We start from the raw sequence: 16,460 nt of genomic DNA, 5'->3' as shown, positions 1-16,460 counted from the left end.
CCAGATGTTGCTGTATGCCTCAATATATTCCTCTGCGGAATTAACTTAAAATCCCAAGTCAGGCCTTCAAACTATAGTTTGCAGCTCTCTAAAATGATGTGATCACACTCTTTTGCTGAACATAAAATTCATTAACCTTGTTATTTTCGAATGACAAGGGTCATTATGGTAGCGTTGCGGTTAGCACCAGCGACCTGGGTTCAATTTCCGCTGATGTTTGTCAGGAGTTTGTATCTTCTCCTTGTGACAATGTGGGATTCCTCCGGGTGCTCCAGTTTCCTCCCACAGTCTAAAGGGTTAATTGGTCAATTGGACACTTGGATGTACTGGGCAGCATAGGCTCATTGGACCAGAAGGGCCTGTTATCTCTAAATAAAAAACAATTCTATATTATTAATAATCATTCAGTGGCTATTTTATTAGGTACAGGTACCCCAGTGGTCCCCAACCTCCGGGCCGCGAAGAATGCCGGGGTACAGCGGTAGCCGGAACGCACCCAGCACATCTTTAAGAAAAAAGCCGAAATAAGGCACCTAATTAATTAACTTGTTTATTTCGGCTTTTTTCTTAAAGATGTGCTGGGTGCGTTCTGGATACCGCTGCACCCCTGCATGCTCCGTGGCCCAGAGGTTGGGGACCACTGCTGTAGCCCATCCCCACTTCAGGTTCAACATGCTGTTCATTCAGAGATGCTCCTCTGCACACTCACTGTTGTAACGTGTGGTTATTTGTGTTACTGTCGCCTTCATGCCAGCTTGAACTAGTCTAGCCATTCTCCTCTGACCTCTCTCATTAACAAGGCGTTTTCACCCACAGAACTGCCACTCACTGGATGCTTTCTGTTTCTCGCACCGTTCTCTGGTAAATCTAGAGACTGTTGCGTGGGAAAATCCCAGGAGATCAGCAGTTTCTGAGGCACTCAAACCACCCTGTCTGGCACCTACAATCACTCCACAGTCAAAGTCACTTAGATCACATTTCTTCCCCATTTGGATGTTCAGTCTAAAAAACTGAACCTCTTGACCATGTTTTTATGCATTGAGTGCTACCACTTGATTGGCTAATTAGATATTTGCATTAACAAGCAGGTGTACCTAATAAAGTGCCCACTGAGGCAGGTTCCTAGCACGGTGGTACTTTGTAGCTTTGTTAAGTAAGCTAACATTCCTCTTGGCTGTATGTACTTCAGTACTGCCTCCGATTTTATTCCCCACCGTAAGTTTTCAAAGAGAACCATTCATTTTGAGGAGGAGGCGCCAAATTGCTTCACCGTTATCTTCAGGGATTCAAAGATAAACATCTAAAGCAAGCTCTTTCTTACTTTCTACTTAATGCTCATCAACTTAAAACACATTCGTATAATCAGAGAGACGCAAAGAGAAGTATGTCATTTAGCCCAGTGTATCTATGCCAGCTAGTTAGTGCCACTTTTTGTCTCTTTTTAAATTCAAAAAATATAAAAAGAAAACGCCAGAAATACAAAGAAGCCACCAGCTTTCTGGATGACGCTCTTTAATCTCAAAGATTCAAACTATATTTATTTTCAAAGTATACATGCAGAGTGCAGAGGAGATCCAGAATGTTGCCTGGATTGGAGAGTGTCCCTTGAGAACAGGTTGAGTGAACTTGGCCTTTTCTCCTTGGAGCGACGGAGGATGAGAGGTGACCTGATAGAGGTGTATAAGATGATGAAAGGCATTGATTGTGTGGATAGTCAGAGGCTTTTTCCCAGGACTGAAATGGCTAACATGAGGGTGCTTGGAAATAGTTACCAAGGGGATGTCAGGGGTAAGTTTTTCACACAGTGCGTGGTGGGTGCGTGGAATGCACTGCCAGTGACGGTGGTAGAGGTGGATACCATAGGGTCTTTTAAGAGACTCTTAGATAGGTACATGGAGCTTAGAAAAATAGAGGGCTATGCGGTAGGGAAATTCTAGGCAGATCCTAGAGTAGTTACATGGTCAGCACAACATTGTGGGCCGAAGGGCCTGTAATGTCCTGAAGATTTCTGTGTTCTATGTTCTGTATGCAGTATACAACAGACAGCCATGAAACAAAGAAAACCATGGGACCAAACCTTCAAAGAAAAAGAGCGAACACACAACATGCAAGAAAAAAGAACAAATCGCGCAAACAGCGAACATAGAGCAAAAATCACAGAATGCAAAACTCCAAATCACTGTCATCGAACGAGTCCTGGCATATGCAGTTCAGCTCAATCTAGCACCGTGTCTTTTACTATCTGCACAAAATTGCACAACACAGCAACAAATAAAATTTACTATTCACTGGATAAGAAGGAAGGCAGAAATGTTGCTGGTAAGCAACTTAATGGATAACATGAACCAGTCATGTTATGGAGAAGTAGAGGTCTCCAGGGAATATCTTTCCTCGGTGCTATGAGTGATTATGAGCTTTTGTTACATGGATAAACTGTGGGCTATGAATCTATGACATACCACTTACTTGAACGTTAATGCATTAGCCACTCAATTTAATCACCAAGTGTTTTGTTTGAAGCCATTTACAGATCAGAAACACGATCTTTGGCCTGACACATCCAGATCCAGAGTAGCTTCCAGCCAGCTACTTTGAACCCCAACAATATACCTGTCTTTTCATTTCCACGCCTCCCTGACATGCCCCTCTGTTGATGAGCTGTTTTACAACTACAGGTATCAGAAGGTGTGTTGAAGAATCCATTTCTCCCACCTCAGCACTGAACCATCCCAGTTTCATCTGAGACTACTTAATATTTATCAATTAGGGATGAAATGGAGAAAGAAAATTGAGTTTCTGATTGAATGTAATGAACAAAGTGTCTCAGAGACTAGATCGGCTTGCAAGTACTTCAGTTTAATTCAATGCATTTCCACTACTAAGGTCAAGATCGCTTCTAAGTGTAATGTCATACCATACATTTCCCATAAATCCTCTTAGCCAATCTCGGACAGCTTCCCGTAGGCATTAGGGTCAAGTCATCAGCTGCCACAGATATATGCAGATACAAAAGCCATGCACAGCACATCAAGTGACAATCTTCGGCTTTGTGCTGTCGTCTATAAAAGATAAGATTCTTATTTCCCCTCAAGAATATCCATCTTTCAAAGAGAACCTTTCATTTTGAGGATGAGGCACCATACAGCTTCGGCGTTATCTTCAGGGATTCACAGATCAGCATCTGACCCAGCTTTCTTCAGCTCAGACACTGCAGTGCCATCTGCAGTTCAAACTCACTTTATATTCCAGCTGTCGGCTTTACGTTAGCCAGGGCATCATTGCCATAGGCACAGCATTGTCAGTGAGGGAGTACCAATGCCACAGATCATGCTTATCTGCTTCTTTCAACGTCATACTGCCGCTCATGGCAAATATAAAGCAGGAATGCCACTGGCAAGCTCAAACTGGACGTACTCACACTCCATTCTTCCAGTAGTAGTAAGAACCAGCAGATTAATTATCACTCAGAATTTTTTTTTTGGAGCTGCCATACTATGCACGCCTGAAGGCATGCACTCTGCCATCAGATTTCTATATGGACAATGAAACCATGTACACTACCTCACTATTTCTTTTTTGCTCTCTTTTGCATTACTTGCTGAATTATATATATACATACACAGACACACACACACACACACGGGATTTTTTTTTAATTAATTGGGACACCTTGGGACCCATACATCTTGGCCCATTAAAGCAGCTGTCCCGATTAGCCAAAGTTTCATGGAAATAGTTAAAAAGCTATCAAAGAAAAGGCAAACTGAGTAACAAATTACATATTTAAATGAAATACAAAACAAATTAGAACACATCAATTCTAGTGTAGTACTATAAAATTATGCATTACGTTATTAAAGGAGGAATTCAGCATATATTGCCGTGTTCTTTTGATTGACTGCAAATGAACAAAACCAGTGCAAACACTGAGTGTAGATAATGGCATTCATACAATGCATTTGACAATTGCATCCTTCAAATCTTCATTTTCATTGTAACATTCAAGATGATTGTCAATACCTTGAAATTCTTCGTAGTTCCTAACTTGTTGAAATGGTGAAATTGTTTCATTTTCACTCTGGGCCATTTCTGGCATCTCCAAGCCTGGATGCTTAAAACCACAGTGAGCAAAACAGTTCTGAATTGTCTTACAGCTTAATTTTCGCCAATTTTCATGACAAAAATCACTGCTTTTTGAACATAAGCACCTGCAATTGACTCTATTTAAAACTATTTGCTCTAAGCACAGTGTAGTGTCTGACAACCACACAAGTGCACGTAACTGGCACTAGTTAGAACCTGTTTGGCAACAGTTTCGTTCCCCAGTTAAGCGGCATAGTGTCCCAAATAAATGCAGGGAATCCCAGCTATCTTCTTGATTAGTTTTTTGGTCTGTAAGAGTTGTCCCAAATAAGCAGCTATGCCAATTAATCAATGATCCAATTAACCAGAATCTGCTGTATATAAAGATCAATTGCACAGACTACAGGAAAGACAAGATCCTTAAGTGTTGCTGAGCAGAGAGATCTTGGGATCCAAGTTCAAAGCTCTTTGAAAGTGGCTACACAGTTCGATACGGTGGTTAAGAAGGCTTATGGAATACTTGCTTTTATTAGTCGAGCCACTGAGTTCAATAGTCAAGAGATTATGTTGCAACTTTATAGAACTCTGGTTAGGCCACATCTGGAGTATTGCATACAGTTCTGGTCGCCCTACTGTAGGAAGGATGTTGAGGCTTTGGAGAGGGTACAAAAGAGATTTACCAGGGTGCTGCTTGGTTTAAAGGGCATGTGCTATCACGAGAGGCTGGAGTGCTGGAGGCTGAGAGAAGATCTGACAGAGGTTTAAAAGATTATGAGAGGCATAGATAGAGTGGAGAGAGAGTATCTGTTTCCCAGGGTTGAATGTCTACTACCAGAGGGCATGCATTGAAGGTGCGAGGGGGTAGATTCAAGGGGGATGTGAGGGGTAGTTTTTTACTTAGGGAGTGACGGATGCTGCCTGGTATGGTGGTAGAGGCAAATACATTGAAGGCTTTCAAGAGACACTCGGATAGGCACATGGATGTAAGGAAGGTCTAGGTAGGAGGGATAGTGTTTGGGTGTCTTTGATTTGCTTTTCAGTTGGTTCAGCATAACATTATGAGCCGAATGGTCTGTTCCTGTGCTGTACTCTTCCAAGTTCTATAACTTTTTATTATGTATTGCAATGTACTGCTACCGTAAAACATTTTACACATATGCCAGTCATATTAAACCCAATTCTGGTTCCCTCTCAAAGTGAATGACTTTGTATGTGGCAGCTCCTTTGCTTTAGAATACAAATGTGCATTTTTTTAAAAGAATGATATCATAAGTATCAAGAAAATAAAGTTTTGCTCCATCCTCTCATTTCCCATAGAGCTCCTTGGATTTTACTGTCTTGATGTGACAGAAGCAACCTTTATTCCCTGATGTAATAACTTTCAAAGTCTTCGCAAAAAGGAGATCCCATGCTTATCCTTCAGGGAACAGTATCAGTTGCATCTCACCAACCAAATTCCTATTCCCCACTTTCCTCTTCCCATCCACATAACATTTGAAGCAATTTGAAAATAATTTTTATTGGATGCCATTTTGTTAGCCTGTTCTAAAGGCAGGGAGCAGTGACAATTAGTTTCAGAACCCAATGCAAATCTTTCAAACAAGAATGCATAAAACTGTAAAGAATACAGCAAAATTATATTTTTACTTCAAATGTGATTTTCTCAAATGGTCGTGTGAAAGGTGAAAGAATTATCAAAATGGCAGAAAGTAAACCATGGTTTCATCAACTACCCTACCCCTATCCTGTTTAGAGCTGGCCAAAGGTTAACTCTTGGAGCCATTTGTTGGTATTTGCAAAAAATATAATTTGTAAATGTCTAGAAGTAGCTCCTCGAGTTCTTGTGGCAATGGTGATAACCCACTAATCTGGCAAAGGAGGCAAAGGAAATCGCCATCTCAAAGCCAGGGATATTGACTCTTGAACTGAAGAACGACAGGCTGACCCCGTTATTCCATACAAACTATAATTTCATTGTACAGCTACTTTGCCAAAGACTTAGTCCCGCCGCCAGTGTGTCTCTCACTATGAGAAGCTTTTGGCATCTACAAATCGGTGGCAGACAAGTCCTTGAAGGTAAAGTTCAAGCACCATTTGCCCTAGTTAGGGTTAACCCTGACCCTAATCTTATGAGCACAACTCATGCTCAGTCATTCCAAGTCCTTTCAACTTATGTGGACAGTTTTAAGCAATCAAAATATGAGAGTGCATTAATGAGATAAGATATAGGAGTAGAATTAGGCCACTTGGCCTATCCAGTCTCCTCCACCATTTCATCACGGCTAATCCATTTCCCTCTCAGCTCCAATCTCCTGCCTTCTCCCCTAACTAATCAAAACCTATCAAGCTCTGCCTTAAATATAGCAAATGACTTGGCCTCCACAGCCGCCTATGGCAACAAATTCCACAGATTCAGCATTCTGTCTAAAGAAATTGTTCCTCATCTCAGTTCTAAATAGACATCCCTCTATTCTGAAGCTGTGTCCTCTGGTCTAAGACTCTCTCACCCTTGGAAACATCCTCTCCACATCCACTCTATCAAGGCCTTTCACCAGTTGATAGGTTTCAATGAGGTCACCCTTCATTCTTCTGAATTCCAGTGAGTACAGGCACACAGACATCAAACGCTCCTCATGTGATAAGCCTTTCAATCCCGGATTCATTTTCGTGTACCTTCTTTGAACCATAGATCAGAATCAGATTTAATATCACCAGCATACGTAGTGAAATTTGTTGTCTTTGTGGCAGCAGTACAATGTAATACAAAAAAAAGAGAAAAAATGCAAATTACATTAAGTATAGATACATTAAATAGTTAAAATAGATAAGTGCTGCAAAAATAAAAATAAAAAAGTAGTGAGGTAGTGTTCATAGGTTCAATGTCCATTCAGAAATCTGACGGCAGAGGGGAAGGAGCTGTTCCTGAATCATTGAGTGTACCTCCTCTCTGATGGTAGCAATAAGGGAACATGACCTGAGTGACGGGGGTCCTCGATGATGGATGCCACCTTTTTGAGGCATCACTTCTTGAAGATGTCGTAGATATGATGGAGGCTAGTTGCCATGATGGAGCTGACTAAGATTACAACTCTCTGTAGCTTATTTCAATCCCGATAAGATTAGCTAACCCTAAACCTTTAGCACCAGGTAACCCGAGGGACAGATTTTGCTTCTATTCTCTGTAATACGTGTACAAGTGATATACCAACTAGCAACGATGAGAAAGTTTGCCTACTCTTATGATGTGCACTTACAATACAGGCAAAAACCTTCAAAGACCAGGAGGGCAGTGAGACAGTGCATCTAACAGCATTAACTAAAGTGGAGGCTGAAAGCCAAATACAGCGAAAGCCATGGTCACAGCGTTCTAATCCACAGCGCTCTTGACAATGGCAGCACCTATATATCGTTCTACAGAAGGAAATTTCTGTGTGGCACAACAGTAACATATCATGAAGTGACTCTTGACAGATCACTAACCATCCTTAACCATTTGTGGAAGGTTGTAGCCAAGACAAAGCACGGATTAACATAATCCATATATTTGCAAGTATTACACTACACCCAGTGGCCACTTTATTAGGTACACTTGCTCATTAATAGGTGGTTGTCTCTCGGGGTCCGAGGAAGACTAAACATTGTGCAGTCATCTGTGGACACGCAGGTGGCTTTGGAGGCCGAAGGACGAAGCACACGTGCGGTTGCAGGTTGGACATGGAATGGCGGTTGTTAGAACAGGTGCATACACAGCTCTGTGGCGTCGGTCTCGTGCTGCTGCAAGGCGCTGATTTCGGTCATCCTCAAAGTCAGATGCAGCTTTTCTGGTCAGGGCGCGCCACGCAGCCCAGTCGGCTGCGGACTTCTCAAGTTGTCAAGGCTGGAGGTCTGCTCATTTGATGTACGATTTCAGATTGCCTTTGAATCTTTTTTTGGGGCGGCCCTGATTGCGACTGCCATGCTGAAGCTCACCGTAGAGCAGCTGCCTGGGGATTCTTGTTTCACCCACGCGGATTACATGGCCAGTCCAGCGTAGCTGGGCCTGGAGGGACCTTGCCTCAATGCTTGTGTTGTTGGCTCTGTCAGGACTTCCTGGTTGGTGATTCAGTCCTGCCATCGAATCCTCATGATCGACCGCAGAGAGCGCATGTGAAACTGCTCCAGCTGTTTGATCTGCCTGCGGTACAGGGTCCAGGTTTCGCAGCCGTACAGGAGAGAGGTGAGGACCACAGCCTTGTACACCTTGAGCCTGTTTGAAAGCTGAATGTCCTTGTGCTCCAGAACTTTGACACGGAGTTTCCCAAGTGCCTGGCTGGCTTTCTGGATCCTTGCTATGATCTCTTTGTCAAGGGATCCGTCACTGGAGATGGTGCTTCCTAGATACTTGAAGCTCTCCACATTCTTCAGTACAGTGCTGTCGATGGTGATGCATGGCTGAGGAGGGTGACTGTTTGGTGCAGGTTGTAGGAGAACTTCTGTCTTACCAGGCTGATTGTCAGGCCAAACAGCTTTGAGGATGTGGAGAACTTGTCAACAATCGTCTGCAGGTGGTTCTCCTGGTGGGCCATGAGGGCACAGTCATCAGCAAACAGGGCTTCAGTGATGAGCCTCCTCAACATTTTGGTCTTTGCAGCAAGGCGTCTCAGGTCAAACATCGATCCGTCTAGGCGATATCTTATGTAAATACCCAGAAGCTAATGCAAAGCAATACCGTAATTTGATATGAACAGACCACGGGCACGGTAAAAAGTCTCAAAGTCTCTCGAAAGTCCCATCATCTCACGCAGACAGTAAACCTCCAGCGCCGCAAACTTGCCGATGCAGCCTCCTGGAAGCATCCCACCACAGTCCGACTCCGAGTCCGTCTGAAAATTCCGAGCTTCCGACCAGCTCTCCGACACCGAGCACCGAGCACCATCTCTGCCGAGCGCTTCAACCCCGGCCCCGGCAACAGGCAATAGGCCAAGCCAAGGATTTGGGACCTTCCCCTCTGGAGATTCTCGATCGCACAGTAGCAGCGGCAGCGAAGCGGACATTTCAGAAGTTTCTCCAGGTGTTCCTCCGTGCTTTTCACAGCTGTCTCCATGAAATCAGGATTGTGCACGGCCCCCTAGTTAACACATATCGATATCATTCAGAACGGTCGAATGCGCTGCGTCGCGCTGCCATCTTCTCCTCCCTCCTAATATATTTATTTATCTATTTATTCTATTACTGTAATTTACAGTGTTGTATTATTATGTATTGCAATGTACTGCTGCACAACAACAACAAATTTCACGATATATGCCAGTGATATTAAACCTGATTCTGATGCTAAGAATAAGGAACTTGTTCAAGATCCATAAGCAAGACTATCTGCATTTCACTTGTCTCAAAGGACCGGGGAAGTTTGAAATAGGAATATTTACGGGCAACATGATCACTAAGTGCTTGAATCAAACACTTATCTGTCTGTAAATGTGCTAAACCTCGTTCAATGGGAGCTACCTTTGAGTTAAACCTCAAACAATTTATAAATAATGCTCAAGAGACAAGAAGTGCCTTTTCTGGTTCAGTTTTCACCTTTTTCTGCTCCCCACATAGCAATGCATTTTATCTTGAGTACAATGCGAAGATCTGCACTTGCAAATTGGAGGTATTGAAGAATAACAGTGGAAATTATTGAATGTTCCTTTTGCTGGTTTAAAGAGTTTAGCCTCTCTTGCCATGTTGTCTGCTTAGTCCCTCTCACAGCAGCAAGTTCAAGGTTAAAGAACCTGAGGGGTTTTTTTTAGAAAGGAGAGCAGAAAAGGCAGGATCAAACAGGCAGCTTAATAATGGCCAAACGCTCCATGGTAGGCACCGTGCATAAGCTTTGTGAAAGAATGTAGTAGATTGCCTGAGTGATGTTTGTGGCTAGTGAAGTGAAACTAATGGCATCAACCTGAATATTCAGCACATTTATTGACGGAATTGCGCTCCAAATCAGAATCACAGTACTGATTTAAACGCTGGGCCAGATGGATTGAAAAGGCAGGGTGTCGGGACCAGAGGTCAGGGTCGGGCCGGTTCTGCTCACTGCTCCGTGACGTTTACTCCGCTCTGCACTGCACTGAGGTTGAGGCTGTGGCTGCTCCAGGCTTGGTGTCGGCAGGCTCCACATCGGTTACTCTGCTCCACGCTGAGCTGCGGTTGAGGCTGTGGCTGCTCCAGGCTTGGTGTCTGCAGGCTCCACATCATTTACTCTGCTCCACACTGAGCTGAGGTTGAGGCTGTGGCCTGCTCTGGCTGCTCCGGACTTCGTGTCGGAGGACTTACTTTCATTCTAAATGTTACTTGCTTATTTTTATTGTTTGCGCAATTTGTTTTTTTTTCTCTCTCTCTGCACATTGGGTGTTCTTCAGTCTTTTTTATGGTTTTTTTTCGGGTTTCTTTGTTTTGTAGCTTCCTGTAAGCAGATACACCTCAAGGTTATATCATGTATACATACTTTGAACTTTGATGCCGTAAAACCTGGTACGTGGCCAAGTGGTTAAGGCATTCGTCTAGTGATTTGAAGGTCGCTAGTTCGAGACTTGGCTGAGGCAGCGTGTTGTATCCTTGAGCAAGGCACTTAACCACACATTACTCTGCGACGACACCGGTACCAAGCTGTATCGGCCCTAGTGCCCCTCCCTTGGACAAACATCAGTGGCGTGGAGAGGGGAGTCTTGCAGCATGGGCAACTGCCGGTCTTCCATACAACCTTGCCCAGGCCTGCGCCTTGGAACACAAAATAATCTGCAGATGCTGGGGTCAAAGCAACACTCACAACACGCTGGAGGAACTTAGCAGGTTGGGCAGCATCCGCGGAAGAGATCGGTCAACGTTTCGGGTCGGTCCTGAGGAAGGGTTCCGGCCCGAAATGTCGACCAATCTTTCCCACAAATGCTGCCCAACCTGCTGAGTTCCTCCAGCGTGTTGTGAGAGCTGCACCCTGGAAATCTTCCAAGGCGCAAATCCATGGTCTCATGAGACTAATGGATGCCTATATAATAAACCTGAGTCTGATTCAGTACAGTCCAAAGACATTCAAAGTTACTATAGATAAATAGTGCAAAAAAGGATACATTCAGGTAGTGTTCATGGACCATTCAGAAATTGGATGGCAGTGGGGAAGAAGCTGTTCCTAAATCCTTGAATGTAGGACTTCAGGCTCCTGTACCTCCCTCCTGATGGTAGTAATGGGAGCAGGGCATGTCCCGGATGGTAAGGGCCCTTAATCATGGATGCTGCTTCCGTGCTTCCCTCTTGAAGATGCCCTTGATGGTGGAGAAGGGTTGTGCCCGAGTCTATAATCCTCTGCAGCCCCTTGTGATCCTGTGCATTCAAGGCTCCATACCAGGTTGTAATGCAACCAGTCAGCACTGTACAGTACTGTGCAAAAGTACTGTATAGCTAGGATGTCTAAATCTTCGCTCAGTACTGTAGTAGTTTTATGTATTGCACACAAAAATAGAACAAATTTCATGACATATGTGAGTGATGATAAACCTGATTCTGATATGGGTCTCTATTGTGGACTAAGAGTGGGAAGGGGGCAGGGAAAGGGGAAATCACAGTTGGGAGAGGGGAGGGAGCGGGAAGCACCAGAGGGACATCCTGTGATGATCAATAAACTAATTGTCTGGAATCAAATGACCTTGCCTGGTGTCTCAGGGCTGGATGTGTCTTCTCCTTATTGCCATGTGGGATTCTACCCACGACAGCTGTGTCATCGGTGTATTTACAGATGGCATTTGAGCTATGCCGAGCCACACAGTCAAGAGTAAAGCAGGGGGCTAAGCAAGCATCCTTGAGGTACGCCCGTACAGATAGTCCAGCGAACAGTGGATGTTATTACTGATCCTCACTGACTGTGGCCTCCCATTCGGGAAACTGAAGATCCTGTTAAGGAAGGAAGGTACAGAGGCTCAAATCTTCAAGCCTGGTTATTATACTGAGGACATGATGACACTGAACGCCAAATTGTAATAAATAATCAGTAGCCTGATGTAATTGTCTATGTGCTCCAAAGAAAAGTGGATAAACGGAGAGACTATGTCTGCTGTTGACCTATGGTGGCAGTAGGTAGATTGCAGCAGGCCCAAGTCCTTACTCCTGGCTCAAGCTGGGGTTAATTCTACCCATAACCAACCTCTCAAAGCACTTCATTATGGTGCATGTGAGTGCTACCAAGCAACAGTCATTGAATCAGCTCACCATGCTCTTCTTGGGAATTGGAATGATTGTCGCCCTTCTGAAGCAGGTGGAAATCTAGCAGTGAGAGGTTGGAGGTGTCCTTGAATACTCCAGCCAGTTGGTCGGCACAGGTTTTCAGTTACACTGTCAGGGCCTGATGCCTTGCAGGGTTTCACCCTCCCAAAGGATATTCGGGCATCAGCGTCCGAGGGGTGATCACAGGGTTGCCAGATGCTGCGGGGATTCGCACAGACATAGTGTTATTCTCCCTTTCAAAGTGTGCTTTCAAGGCATTAATCTCCACAGGGAGTGGGGCTTCACAGCCATTTATGCCGTTAGGAGATAATAGAAGAGCGAACCTCTGCTACAGCTGTGGTTCATCCAATTCTGTCTCCCACTCGGGATTGCCTTTTCCCTCTCACAATGGCCTTCCTGTCTGATGCTGAAGTATGGTATTTACGCAATGGGACAAGTAATTCAGGGCCTGCGTCAACGATCTGGAGACAGTAATTCAAATCTCAGCGTGGCAGGTAGCGAATTTAAATTCAATTATTTGAAATTACAAGCTGATATCAGTAATAATGAATATGAAACCTCTGTACATTGTCACAAAAACCAATCCACCCAAGCCTCCCATTCGTATCCAAGCCAGGCAATGTGTGACCCCAGCAATGTTAACTCTTAAAGTACTCTCTAAAATAGCCGACCCAGCTAATTAATTCAAAACCAATTAGGGATGAGCAGTAGATGCAGGTCACGCCAGGGATGCTGACGATTTTGTGTGGTTTTCTTACCCACTGCCCTGCTGATGCTTTGTTATCTCTCTTTTTTTTTTAAAAAACTACATAACTTTTTCCACTCACAAAATACACACAGTGATCAAGGAATTTATCTCTCCCTGAGTTATAATTTAAAAACTCTTAATTGCAGCACTCAGTTTCATGGTGAATACGATGCAAGATGGTGCCGGTGATCACTGGTGACATTCTGTGGACTGGAGAAAATCATTCCAAAAATTCTTTTAACTGTACCTCTTTTGAACTACTCTTCCAATATTGATTGCTTATTTATTGATCTTATTGTTTCTCCTTTTTATATTTGCACAGTTTGTTGTCTTCTGCACTCCGGTTGAAAGTCCTGACCTGGTTGATCTTTCACTGGTTCTGTTATAGTTTCTATTCTTTAGATTTGTTGAGTGTGCCCACAGGAAAATGAATCTCAAGGTACTTTGATAATAAAATTTACTTTGAACTTTGAACAATAATGTTTATCTGGGTACATATTACATGCAACACTCTGACCCATCAGCCAACAAGACCAGGAATACTGTATGACCATAAAATAAGGGAGCAGAATTAGGCCACTTGGCCCATCAAGTCTGTTCCGCCATTTCATCACGGCTAGTCCATTTTCCCTCTCAGTCCCAATCTCCTGCCTTCTCCCCATATCCCTTTATGCCCTGACCAATCAAGAATCTATCAACCTTTGCCTTAAATATACATAAAGACTTGGCCTCCACAGCTGCCTGTGGCAGAGAATTCCACAGATTCACCATTCTCTGGCTGAAGAAATTCCTCTTCATCTCCATTCTATTCTGAGGCTGTGACCTCTGGTCTTAGACTCTCCCACCATAAGAAACATCCTCTCCACATCCGCTCTATCAAAGACCTTTCACCATTCACTAGGTTTCAAGTAGATCACCCCTCGTTCTCCTAAATTCTAGTGAATACAACATACTCACTCTTTCTCTCCGTCTTTCAATCAGATCACAGCTAATCCCGTGCCTTCATTGTCTCACTCAAACCCAGAACCCCTAATGCTTGTGAAGTCCAAATATCCATCAATCACCCTTAAAAACACTCAATGGCTAAGCATCCAGAACATTCACATTCTGAAGGTTTAACTGTCTGTGTCAATAAATTTCCTCTCTTCAGCCTAGATGGATAATCCTTTATACTTCATCCATATCTGTTGTTGGTTTTACACATGACATATGAGCTATATCAGAAACTGAATCAGACTATATTGGATATACACAGGAGTAGGCCATATGGCCTTTCCTGCCTCCCAAGCCATTCAATGGTATTATGGCTAGTACTTGCAGTCTCCACTTTATTAGGTACACCTGTTCGTTAATGCCTATATCCAATCAGCCAATCATGTGGCAGCAACTCAATGCATAAAAGCATGCCGACGTGGTCAAGAGGTTCAGTTGTTGCTCAGACCAACGTCAGAATGGGAAGAAATGTGATCTAAGTGACTTTGACAGTGGAATGATTGTTGGTGGCAGATGGGGTGGTTTGAGTATCTCCAGAAACTGCAGATCTCCTGGGATTTTCAGGCACAGCAGTATCTAGAGCAGGGGTTCCCAACCGTTTTTATGCCATGGACCCCTACCATTAACCGAGGGGTCTGTGGACCCCAGGTTGGGATGCCCTGCTATAGAGTTTACAGAAAATGGTGTTATAAACAAATGAACATCCAGTGAGTGGCAGTTGTGTGGGGAAAAAATGCCTTGTTAATGAGAGAGGTCTGAGGAGAATGGCCAGACTGGTTCAAGCTGACAGGAAGGTGACAGTAACTCAAATAACCACCCGTTATAACAGTGGGGTGCAGAAAGGCATCTCTGAACACACAACACGTCAGACCGTGAAGTGGACGGGCTACAGCAGCAGAAGATCATCAGCATACACTCTATTAGATAGAAGAGGTACCCAATAAAGAGGCCACTGGGTGTACGTTCATAGCCTGTTTCATTCGCTGCATTATCCCAATTCCTTCACTATCCCCACTCTGAACACTGATATCATTTCAGAAAATGGAGGGAAAATTTTACCACAAAAGAAGCCACTAAAAAAAAAGGTTGGGGGAGAAAAGCAATCCGCCTTCCAGCTCACATTCACTATCCTAACCTCATATATCCATAAATGAACAAACCAAAGTAGCCGCTGATCAGCTTTACCACTTTACAATACTCATTTTGAGCACGACAAAAGTATATGAAAAGCAGTGATGTTTTACGTGATTCATTACTGTGTGAGAACATATTTTCCCCTACTTTATGAGAAATTTGGGACCAGCCAGCTGTGCTGCAAAAATAACACTACGATAAAATATATTTTTTTCTCTGCTCAAGTAACATTGTTTTGTTCGCTGCGCAGTTTATTTCATTATGCTTTAAATGAGGCGAAATTGTTTCGGCGAGCCTTGAATTACAATTAGCAATTGAAAGTAATTGCAAGAAGAGGAGAAGAACGATGAGACAACAGAGTTAGAGCATTTGTAGAATTGAACATGATGATGGTAGCAGCATCTAATGGGATGAAAAACTTCGCTCACTGCTTTTATGATCATCCAGTTTCGCAGTACAAACCTCTAAGTGGTGATTTCTTTATTTATGCTACTCATCTGACATTGCTCTTCATCGTTCCAGAGGAAGGTAACTGCAAAAACAATGTTTTTTTTAAGCATTCACATGCTTTTTCATCTCATTCTGTATTTTTGTTACTTGGGTGGCTTTGATTTGAAATGGAATGAATGGATCCCCGGTTTGGGTTGAGTTGTTCTCCGATCTTGGCAATTTACGTTGCCATGCAAGGAGACATCGTCAGTGCCCTGTTGATTGTGTGGTGTGTCCTCCAAATGCTTGGCCTTCATATACTTATCAATCAGCTGATTGGTCGTCATTACGGAAACTCAGTTATAATGTGGGGAGGAAGTTTCGTCGCTGATTGGCTGTGTGGTGAACTTCATGCATTGTGGTCTGAAATTGCGCCCGCATCAGCTCATAAACAGGATCGAGGTCTATGTATTTGTTTAGAGAATTGTTTGCAGAAAACCACACTTCTAGGAATTCTCTTGCACACCATGTGTTCACTTGCGCCATGACTCTCACTGATGCCCAGTCAAATTTGTGCCCCTCTCAATCTTCATGGGTAGAGACTAGGGAGAGTTGGTCATGCTGCTTGACAGCCAGTTGATGTCCATGGATCCTTGTGGATCGTTTTCTCCCAGTTTGGCCGACGTTATATTTACTGATTGGATCCCTGTTTTCAAAGCTTTGGTTTTGCAGGCACTCAGACGTGAAGCTGGAGAGAGAATGTCATTATTGGGAATGACTTCCAACACCGACGTTGTACGGAGAGCTCTACTTAATTAGAGGACCATAAGCCCAACAG

General features: G+C 43.6%; 1 protein-coding gene across 1 annotated transcript in view; it reads left to right on the top strand.

Annotated features, from left to right (window-relative positions):
• LOC140189272 (leucine-rich repeat transmembrane protein FLRT1-like) overlaps nucleotides 1–16,460 on the top strand; it is a 223,612-nt gene that overhangs the window by 122,981 nt on the left and 84,171 nt on the right. The gene's annotated exons all lie outside the window — the stretch shown is intronic.

This window comes from Mobula birostris, chromosome 28 (assembly GCF_030028105.1).
Source record: "Mobula birostris isolate sMobBir1 chromosome 28, sMobBir1.hap1, whole genome shotgun sequence".
In the NCBI taxonomy this organism is placed as follows: domain Eukaryota; kingdom Metazoa; phylum Chordata; class Chondrichthyes; order Myliobatiformes; family Myliobatidae; genus Mobula; species Mobula birostris.
This window is presented reverse-complemented; position numbering and strand designations above follow the sequence as displayed.